The sequence below is a fragment of the Orycteropus afer genome, unplaced genomic scaffold (assembly GCF_000298275.1).
Source record: "Orycteropus afer afer isolate SDZICR_OR568_19922 unplaced genomic scaffold, OryAfe1.0 scaffold01657, whole genome shotgun sequence".
Taxonomy (NCBI): Eukaryota; Metazoa; Chordata; class Mammalia; order Tubulidentata; family Orycteropodidae; genus Orycteropus; species Orycteropus afer.
Window position 1 is genome coordinate 27,509 of NW_006923244.1, and position 10,093 is coordinate 37,601.

Sequence of the window (10,093 nt, forward strand, 5' to 3'; positions counted from 1 at the left end):
GTGTGTGTGTGTGTGTGTGTGTGTAGGGAAGATCAATGTAACCAATATAAAGTGAGCATGACAGAATGACTAATAAGAGAATGGTTTCAGAGGTAAGGGGTGGGAGCAAGATTATTATACCTTAGACTCTATGTTGACATTTGCTCTTAGTATTCTAGGAACATTTCAAGGTGTATGAAAAAATGATATTTGGCAGTATCACTCTGGCTCCTAAATTGAAATCAGTTTCAAAAGGAGTAGGAGAATAAAGGGACAGAAGCCGGATGCAGCAACATTTAAGACCGACAATGACAATAAAAGTAGCGGGGGAAGGTGTTGAGAAGAAGTCAAAACTGAACATATATTACAAGTGGAATCAACACGATATGCGGAAGGGCTGGATGTGAGATATGTGAAATAAAAGAAAATTCAAGAATTCTTCCTACATTTCCTCATGAACAAGTAGAAGATTATTTTTATTACCTAGCATTAAGTTTTGAATATTGCTATCACTCATATGAGAGTTGGGGTCATTGGAAGCACCAACAGTTAAACAAAAGAATGGAGTTTTTAGTCTACCCAGACCTCCTCAGAACCAAAGAATAGAGAATAGAGATCGACTTCTGAAAAATCAGCCATTGAAAACACTATGAAGAAAATTTCTATTCTGACAAATTTGAGATCTCCATGAATCAGAAGTCGACAACAACTTTTTATTTGTGCTTGAATGTGCAATGTCTTGTGAAGATAAGCCATGTTCATTAATGTTATTGTCTAGTCATCAATTATTTGTAATAAAATATATTTGGAAAATATTCACATTTTGTAATGATCTGTTTTAGTTTTATTGTCTGTATCATTATTTAAATAGTAGAACTTCTACAATATGTAGATTTTTCCCATACCTCCATGAGTAAGAAAAATGTTTCAAACATATATCAGAACACATATTACATAAAATGTAGGGCGGGGAACCCCACTACAGTCAAGTCGATCCTGACTCATAGCGACCCCTCCTTGAGTTTCTGAGGTGATGTCTCTACGATCTTCTTTCTGAGGAGTGGCTGGTGGGTTTGAACTGCCAGCCTTCTGGTTAGCAGTCCAATGCCTTGGGCACTATTCCACCAGAGCTCCCATATTTATAAATAGAGAAAGGGAAGTGAAATATTGGTGTTCTAACACATTGCCTATATCATTCTTATTTATTAATATTCTATGCATATGTTTTATACATCTATATTATATCATAAAGGTGATAGTTTATCTGAGTATAATTAAATTTTAAGTATTTTTTGAGATTAGTGTTGTCTGTGAAATCATAGAATCTGTTGTCTATCTTTGCTAATACAGATTAACAGGACATTCATATAATGCATAATCAAGATTTAATGCATTTTTGACATTAGTGATGAGTTAAAAAATCTTATTAACAAAAAAAAAATTCTTAACATTCATCTATAATTTAAATGTATAGATAGATGAGAGACTACAGATCATACAACTTCAAAGCAAAAATAGCTTACAGTAAAATAATTCTGCACAGTATATGCAGGTACAGATATATGAGGTACAGATACAAAGTAAAAAAGAAGATAAAAATAGTGTTGATTTAAAAATTTTGAATAAATCAATCAACAGTGTTCAAACACCAGAAATAGTAAAAGTTTTCAATCCTAAAACATAGATTCTACTTCCTTTAAATATTCAAAGAAAAAAAAATAGCACAAATATAATAAATATCATTTTAAAAATAAATTCTTATCCAAATTTTAAAAAGTAACCATATTAACAGAATACAAACAATATATGTTGAAATCATATGGAAATGTAAAAAATTTAATATATGGAAAATGAAAAAAAAAAACTCTCAAATAATCTTTGAATAGCAGATACATTAAAATAGCATTTCTGGAATAACTAGGGATCATTTTTTTTTTTAAATGAATACATTTAGCAATATACCTGACCAAATTAATGGGATTTTTTTAATCCTACATTCATTGTCAAACCTTGGATTTACAATATTTCCCCACTGACAATTTTAAGTCAAATGAGCAAAGTATTTTGAGAATTTATTTTTTAAGAGCATAATACATCTATAAAAATGATAGTAAAGACTACTTTTGGAAATGCACAAAAGTTCAATAAAAGTAATTTATTGAAACGTTTGACAGAACATAGAACGGTAGGATTTTCAAATGATTTGCAAGTTGACCACAAGGATATATCACCACATGAAGCTCTTCTACCTGACAAAATTATAACATTCCAGGTCCATAATGTGTTGCAAGATGAAAGCACTGATTTTTCCCATGTGCTAAGACCGTATTCATTTCGATCTTTAAAGGATGAGGAATTAGGAAATATTACACTGGTAAGTGGAAATAAAGATGCAAGAGAACATAAAATTTTTTATGTATGTAATATATGTAATACATATGTAATATATGTATGTAATACATAGATATTAGTCTAAAAAACACAAACATTTCAAGAATCACTGGACATTTCTATTTTCTTCAATATTTTTCATACTTTTCCAAGATTTCATCAATGTTAATATACACCATTTTCATGAACTTATCATATTGCAATATTTACTTTCTCTTAAGTCTAAAATCATAAAGGAGTTATTTTTTAATTAAATATTTTAGCTAGCATTGTTTCTATCAATTAACAAAATGATTTACAACTCTAGTGAACATTCTTCATAACAAAGAGTACTTACTGTACATTCAAAATATTGCAAATATGTACATGTTCTAATGATGATGAATGTCATTCATTACTACTGCATTAAATGCTTTACATTTTTGGTCAAATTTAAACTTTAATAAAACTCTATGAAACAAATTATTATTTATTTTTCACAGTTAAGAAAATTAAAGCTTAAAATTTTAGTAACTTATGGGTCATGAAGGTAAAAGGATAACAGACTTAGAATCTAAAACCTGGAATACATGATTCTAAAACAAATGTTCATAGTACAATTGCACAAGGAACTATACTATAGATTGTACTATATATCTTCTCAATATACCATATACAATAACTTCAGAAATTGTTACAATTGTCCCTAAAATGGAGTTATTATCCTTAACTAAATTCTCTGAAATTGGATATGCATGGAGATGATGTATTTTAAAAAATCACATTATCTTGTTTTGCACATTGACTTCCCTTAAAATCATGCAAGGCTAAATCCATAATTTCATTCATATCTCATGTTTTCTAATTACAACGTGGATTTATTAAAAAACTTTACTGTTGAAAATGTATAAAATCATATACAGAAAAGTAAAGATTGGATCAAAAGAAAGATAATTTAATTAAAAGATTAAAGAAATACCTTGTATGAAAGAAAGAAAATACCAGATTTAATATTTCACATCACTGTTATCTTAAATTCCTGGTACTTTCTCTCTTCTGCATAACTCTAATGAGAGCACTGTTCACATCTTTGTTCCTGAGACTATAAGTTAGTGGATTCAGCATGGGGATCATGATTGCATAAAAAACTAAGGCCACTTGTTCCTTTCCCAATGAGTAGGATTGATTTGGCTTTAAATAAGTAAATATTAGGGTACCATAGAAATGCAGACTCTGAGCAGATAAGCTGCACAGGTAGAGAAAGCTTTCTGCTTTCCAGAAGTGGACTTGATTTTCAGGATAGTAGAGAGGATGGATGCATAGGATACAGAGATGATGATAAGAGACACCATTACAGTGGATCCACAAAGAATGAATATCATAATCTCAATGCCATGTGTGTCAGAGCAGGACAAGACTAAAATTGAGGTTGTGTCACAGAAAAAGTGATGGATTACATTGGAGTCACAGAAATGCAAGGTGCTCATGGAAAGCACAATGACAAAGGAGCCATTAAATCTAATCACGTAGGTTGCAGTGATGAGGGAGTGGCAGAGTTCACTGGACATAACAACTGGGTATAGTAGAGGATTGCAAATAGCTACAAAATGATCATAGGCCATTGAAGAGAGAAGAAAACATTCAGTGCCAGCCAAGAAGATGCAAAAATGCATCTGGGTGAAACAGCCCCAAATGAAATAAACTTTCTGGAAGACAGTAAATTCTCTAAGGTTTTAGGGATAATGACTGTAGAGTAACTGAGATGGAGGAAGGACAGATGACTGAGGAAAAAGTACATGGGAGTGTGAAGCTAGAGATCCAGGTGGATTAGTAGTATCATCTCTGCATTCCCCAGCACAGTGATCAGGTAAATCAGGAGAAAGAGACTGAAGAGAGCCAACTGGATCTCTTCAGAGTCTGTCAATCCCATGAGGATGAAGTCAAACTCGTCTTTGTTATTCTTTCTACCCATAGTGTGCACCTCCTTGAAAGTGTAGGAGATAAGAGTAGATAGAGTCTGTTACTTCAAACAAGTTTTTGTGTATATAAATGACCTAGCATAAAATAAAATAGTTTTCTATTTCTATAAATTGGTAATAAACAGTGTTTTACAAAACATACATAAACTTTTAATTTTATTACCATACACATATGGCTTTAAGATGACATTTGAATACTACATAATAAAAATGTAATATCTATTATGTAACTAGAACTTGTGTTCTCAACACATTTGTTTCCCATGAACATATCATACCATAGGTTTTACAGTTATCCACATTCTTAGATAAGAAAATTGTCACAGAAGTTTAAGTAATTCATCCAAAGTCAAAGCTAGTAAATGTTGGCTCTGTTATTCTGTCATGTTAGGCTTATGACTCAAACACTATATTCTAAATTACAATTAATTTCTGCTGCCTAAGAACAGTTGTTAGCCTGTAGTAGGCAATGAGATAATTATAGTCTTACTACACAATTTACTGTCCTCTTGTTCCTACTTTTATTTAATACTACTGACAAATCAGACATTTGAAGCTTCAAATGAAGCTTTACTCTGGTGAATTAAAATTATTAACCACAGAATACTAATTTTCAGAAGATATTTTCTTATATTAAATGATCAAAGTCAAATGCCTTCTAAAAATTATATTTCTAAAGAATGAACCTTGCTCTATACCATTAATTTCATCCACTCTATGGATCTATTACCAAAAATCCTGACATGACTTTGTTAAATTCTAAATTTACATATATATATATATATATGTGTGTGTGTGTGTGTGTGTGTGTGTGTGTGTATTTTCTTATAATAGTTCCATTTTATTTGATCTGACCTAAACTGAGCTGAAATCCTTTGCCATCAACCTATGACCCTAAAAAAACAAACTGGACTGTCCCATAGGCTTTCCGAAGCTGTAACCTTTACAAAAGCAGATTATCACATCTTTATCAAGTAAAGTGGCTGGTAGGTTCACACTGCTTACATTTTGGTTAGAAGTGGAAAACTTAATCACTGCCCTGACAAGGCAGCTTGACTTGACTTAAAACCCTAGAATTTACAGTATATTACTTACCATCAGCCAAAAAGAGTTAATTATTTTTCTTTCTATATCACCTTTCTAGAATGTCATCAAGTTCAATTTATTGTTTTAAATAAAATATATAAAAAATGTAAAGATCTGAAAATTTCTGTGATGTCACATTGTTTTCCTTTCAGATGCATTATTTTTACATTTCCTTGCATGATTTGTTTTTCCCTGAGATAAAATAAATCAACTTCTAAATTTGGTTCAATCCAGTAAAATTTAAAGTTCATGATAAAATAATGTCTCTAAAAACTACTTGCAAACTATCATGAACTTAATCAGAGTAGAGCACCTCTTGCCTGTCACCTGAATAATCCAGGGCACTTCCTATATTGGGGACTGTGGGTAGGGCAATATTTGGTCACCTCGGGACACTAATTTCCAAGAGCAATCGTTTGGCATACTTCCCAAAATAAAGTTCAAGAAAAATGGAGTCATATTGTGTTTGTGACAGATAGTTGTCTCCTCCATTCAAAGAGACATAATGAGGGGCATGATGTTTACATCTTCATTTTTGTTACTCTATATTGTTCACTACGATGCCAGAAAATTTATTTCTGGAGAAATACTTAATCTTCAATAGGTCAAATTGTTAGCTATGGGTGGTAGAAGAGTTCATTTTTTACAATAAATCATTTACATTTTTGAAAAAATGACACCATCATAAGAATAAAATATGTTCATCAGAAAAACTCAAAATACAATACAGTTCAAAGAAAATGACACTCATTCTAAGCTATTGTTATTATTTTGATTTGTTTCCTTCCAATAATTTTTCTACTGCTGTACATTTCTTATTATATTTGTTTTTATGTATTGCATCAATTATTAAACTGTATGTTTAGTACATTGTTTTATCACTAAATACTTATGATACACTTGATATGTTACATTAGCCTTGTAATACAATTTAATGTATTATGCAGTGAATCTGAAAACAATATAAACTTGGAATTAGAATGAAAAATTATTGTGAATCATGTTGCTGATATGTAGGTACATAATTAATTTTCATATATTTATTTTATTCCAATATATTTTTCATTAAATTTTTCTCATGATACATGAAGAAAAGTTTGAATTTTCTCACTGATTTCATTTTGATCCACAATCAATGCTCCAGGAAGCAGCAGTCAAGAAATGAAATGTATTGAATCAAGCATATATGCTGCAAATATATATATACATATTTAAAGTATTCAAGAGCATAGATAACCCTTTGAAGACTAAGGCACACCTGACCGAAGTCATGGTGTTTGCTATCACCTCATACCCATGTGAAGCTGGGCAATGAAGAGGGATGACCAAGGAAGAACTGATGTATTTGAATTTTGATCTTGGTGATGAGTATTAATTATATCATGGACAGTCAGAAGAATGTCCAAATATGTCTTGGAAGCAGTTCAGCTAGAATGATCCTTAAAAGCAAGGATGATGAGACTTTGTCTTAAGTATTTTGCACATGTCATCAGGAGGAAGCAGTCTCTGTAGAGGGACATCATGTTTGATAAAGTAGAGGCTGAGCAAAAAAAGGTTGTCAACAAGACAGATTGACACAGTTGTGTAACAATGGAATCGAACATGACAATGATTTGAGGATGATGTAAGACTATATTGGATCACTCTGAGTTAAACCATAGTCAATGACAACTAACAACAACAAATACACACACACACGTGTGTGTGTATTTTTTTCTTTTTTCTGACTAAAAAAGCGAATAAAGGGATGTGGGCAAAGAACAGGTGTCTTAAATAAGACAACGCTTACTCAGCATTTCTGCCCACCATCAGAATGGAGTGTAGACATAGTGGTGTATGAAGCCCCCTGAACTATCCAGAAGAAGAAAATATTTTGGGAGACAAACTTGGGTCTCAGGATTCTCACCCCTGTATCAGAGTCACCTGCAACCCTAAACATCTAATTTCTACAGTTTTAGTAAAATAATTCTATACAATATTTCATTTAAATAAAAATAAATTAAGAAATGAGAAACATAATGTCGGTTTAAAAGATTTGACTAATCCAATCAATAGTTTTCAAATTGTGAAAACAATAAAATTTTAATCCTAATATAGACATGGAGTATCATTTTAAACTATCAAAGAAATAAGGTCAAATGACACCATAAGAGGATAAAAATAAATCCTTAATGAAATTTTAAGGAAGTAACCATATAAAATGAATACCCACATACAGCAGCAATTCTATAAGATGTAGAGAAAATGACAAAGACAATAGAAGATACACAGCAAAGTACCGATTTTGGGGGTTGTTCTCATCCTGAATTCATTTTCCCTACTGGCAGCTGAAAAACAAATAAGTGCATCAATTTTAACATTTTTAAAGATCTAACAGGCTTGTAGAAATGAGGGTGAAGACTGATTTTTCCGGGTTCATCAAGGTTCAACACAAATAATTTATTGAGGCTTTGCTGACAGATTATGCTTTGCAAGTTGACACCAACATTAATCACTGCGTGCAGCTCTTCAGCCTGATGAATTTACATTCTAGGTCCAAAACGGTTGTGAGATGAGAGTCCTGGTTTTGCCCACAGCTCAATCCAGACTCATTACAAAGGTTTAAATGACAAAGGAATTAACAATATTGCACTAGTTAGTGGAAACAAAGATGCAAAAAATATAAAATTTTTTATCTGTGTTATACATACACACACACACACACACATAAGTATTACACTGGAAGAACATGAACAAAATTCTTAAGAATGATCAGGGCATTTCTCTTTTCTTAATATTTTTCAATATTCTCAAGTTTCTTTCAATGTTAACATATAATATTTTTTGTACTTAGTTATGTTCTCTTCATTATAATCTGTAAGTGTAAAAGACTGATTTCTTTTGAAATTTAATGTTTTCAGTTATTTGTACATATATGAAACTAATTTATCACAAGTAATTTACAAAAAAAACCCAGCAAATATCCTTCATAACAAAGGGCACTGTGCATTCAAAATATTTCAAGGATGTACATATTCTGACGATAATTAGCACCATTCATTAGCATTACATTGAATGCTTTACATCTAACTTAAACTTTAATATAAATCTGTTATTATTTCTAAGTATCAGAGAGTAGACTTCTACTCATACTAACCCTATGTATAACAGAAGGAACACTGTCCGGCGTTGCACCATCCTCACAATTCTTGTGATGGTTGAGCCATGGTGGCAGCTGCTTGTGTCAATCCATCTCATTGAGGGTCTCTCCCTTTCTCACCGACTCCACTCCACCAAGCCTGACAGCACCATCATCACAATCCTTGCTATGGTCAATCCCATTGTTGCAGCCTTCCAATCTATATCATTGAAGGTCTGACCTTTTTTGACGACTGACCACTTTACCAAGCATGATAGCCTTTTCAAGGGACTGGTCTTTTCTCACTACATGACTCAAACACTTAAGAAGTCTGGCAATTCTTGCTTTCAAGAAGTATTCCGGTTGCACTTCTTCTAGTACAGAATTGTTCATTCTTCTGGCAGTTCATGGTATTTTCAGCATTCTTAGCCAACACCACAATTCAAACCTATCAACTGTTGTTCCTTACTCCTTGTCCAACTTTCACATAAGGTAATTGAAAATTCCCCTGCTTGGGTTGGACACACCTTAGTCTTCAAAGTGACATCTTCATTGTTCAACACTTTAAAGAGTTCTTTTGCTGCAGATTTGCCCAGTGCAATACAGTGTCTGATTGTTCACTGCTACCATTAATGTTTATTGTATATCCAAGTTAAATGAAATCTTTGACAACTTCAGTCCTTTCTCCATTTATCTTGAAATTGCTTATTGATCCAGTTGTGAAGATTTTTGTTTTCTTTATGTTGAACTGTAATCCATATTGAAAACTATAGTCTTTAATTTTCATCAATAAGCGATTCAAGTCATCCTCACTGTCAACAAGCGAGGTTGTGTCCTCTGCATAATGCAGGTTCTTAATGAATCTTCCTCTAATCTTTGAACAGTCTATCTTCTCAGAATACTCGCTCGTCATACATATACGTATGGTGAAACACACTCTTCTTGATTTTAAACCATGCAGTAGTCCTTGTTCGGCTTGAGGAACTGCCTCTTGGTCTATATACCACTTCCTTATTAACACAATTAAGTGTTCTAGAATTCTTGTTTTTCACAATGTTGTCCATAATTGTTTTGATCCACACAGTAAAATGCCTTTGCACAGTCAATATAACACAGGGAAACATCTCTCTGGTATTCTTTGTTTTCAGCTATGATCCATCTGACATCAGCAATGATATCCTGCATTCCACATCCTATTCTGAATCTAGCTTGCAGTTTTGGAAGTTTCATGTCAATATACTGCTGCAACCATTTAAAAAATATCTTCACCAAAATTTTACTTACATGCAATATTAATAATATTGTTTGATAATTTTTATATTTGGTAGAATTGCCTTTCTTTGGAATGGGTCCAAATTTGGATCTCTTCCAGTCCGTAGGCCAGATAGCTCTTTTCCAAATTTCTTACATAAAACAAGTAAGCCCCTATGGAGTGGTATCTGATTTTCAAACATCTCAATCAGTATTCTGTCCATTCCTTAAGCCTTGTTTTTCATCAATTCCTTTAGTGCAGCTTGGACTTCTTCCTTCAATGTTGTTGTTGTTGTTGTTATGTGCCGTC

General features: G+C 32.4%; 1 pseudogene; it reads right to left on the reverse strand.

The window, feature by feature from the left end:
• Positions 1 to 3,375: 3,375 nt before the first annotated feature.
• Positions 3,376 to 4,321, reverse strand: LOC103213344 (annotated as a pseudogene).
• Between the last annotated feature and the right edge of the window lie 5,772 nt (positions 4,322 to 10,093).